We start from the raw sequence: 1,755 nt of genomic DNA, 5'->3' as shown, positions 1-1,755 counted from the left end.
GAGTCTTCAGTTAGAAGACAATTGTGTGGACAATCCCCTTGTATAGTGTTAATACCCCTCCCCCTGTGCACTATTTTATATATTATTTATTTGGTGATGGTGATAATTATAATCTTAAGTTCTTAACTTTCTTTCCCTTCCCCCTTTAAGTTACTTGCGTCACGGATCACATCCCTTGATAGCCACTACTGGCTTGGGAACGGATATATATATCTCTACCAACATCAGAGTAAGAACCCCGTTGCGTCCCGAGAGGGCCGTAACAGTCCTTGCTAGTGCTGGGTGCTGGTCCAGTTACCTGGGCATCCTCAGAAGGTGTGTCCTTGCTAGTGCTGGGTGCTGGTCCAGTTACCTGGGCATCCTCAGAAGGTTGTGTCCTTGCTAGTGCTGGGTGCTGGTCCAGTTGCCTGGACATCCTCGGAAGGTGAGTCCTTGCTAGTGCTGGGTGCTGGTCCAGTTACCTGGGCATCCTCAGAAGGTGTGTCCTTGCTAGTGCTGGGTGCTGGTCCAGTTACCTGGGCATCCTCAGAAGGTGTGTCCTTGCTAGTGCTGGGTGCTGGTCCAGTTGCCTGGGCATCCTCAGAAGGTGAGTCCTTGCTAGTGCTGGGTGCTGGTCCAGTTGCCTGGGCATCCTCGGAACGTGAGTCCTTGCTAGTGCTGGGTGCTGGTCCTGTAGGCCTACTGTGAAACCGTACCAAAACCTTTTGAATCTTAGTTTGTTTCTTTGTTGTGAGCTTTATTATAATATCTTTCATGTCCTTTAGGTGCCGGTAATAATCTTTCAGCTCTTCATTATCAGTTACAGCAACCAAATCAAGCAGATCATTAACCTTTTGGAATGATGCAGCATATGGAATAGATAACACACTGTCATCTTCCTCTTCCACATCCTCATCATTATTACCAGTAACACACTGGATAATCTCATTATCAGTTAATTCACCATAACCTGGATCATCAGTATCATTATCTAACCACTCATTCACATCAGAAAGTTGCAAATCTTCCTCACCTGCATCTCTGACTGTCTCAAAAATCGCATTAGCAAAGCCCTCAAAATCATAGTCATCTTCATCTTTATTCTAACCAGGTACCGGACTCAGAATTTTATTCCATGCATTCTTTTGTGTAGTGACCTTCAACTCGCTCCATTCCTTGGCCTAGTTGTAAATTGCATCTTTAATTGAATATTTCTTGAAATTTTCTAGTGTTCTACTAGCCTTCGTATCCTTATTAGGCATCTCGTCTTCCTCAGAGAGCAGAATTTCCACAATATCTGAATTCATAGCTCTTTTATAAAGCCTTTGAGAGCATAGATAACCCCTAATCCATAGGCTGTATTACAGATGTAGTATTTTGTGGTAAAGCCATACATGTAATTTTGCCATCAGGCGATGTTAATTTAGCAATAGGGTGAGCTGGGGCATTATCAGTCAACAACATTGCCTTTACCTCAGCAGGATGAATTCTACACATATTGATCTGCTGCTTTTTTACTTCTGTACAAAAGTGATTCAGGAACCAATCCTCAAAAATAATCTGTGTGAACCAGGCATTTTTTGTGTTGTAGTAGATGACAGGTAGTCTGTTCATGCAGTTTTTCAATGCTCTGAGGTTGGCAGATTTCCCAACAATTGCGTACTTTGTTCGGTGACTACAATCTGTATTTCAGCACAATAATGCTGAAATTCTTTCCTTCTTTACCTTGCAACCAGGAATACTCTTCTCAAGCGTGAAGGCCGAAGTGTTTTTTTG

This window comes from Procambarus clarkii, chromosome 37 (assembly GCF_040958095.1).
Source record: "Procambarus clarkii isolate CNS0578487 chromosome 37, FALCON_Pclarkii_2.0, whole genome shotgun sequence".
Classification (NCBI taxonomy): domain Eukaryota; kingdom Metazoa; phylum Arthropoda; class Malacostraca; order Decapoda; family Cambaridae; genus Procambarus; species Procambarus clarkii.
This window is presented reverse-complemented; position numbering follows the sequence as displayed.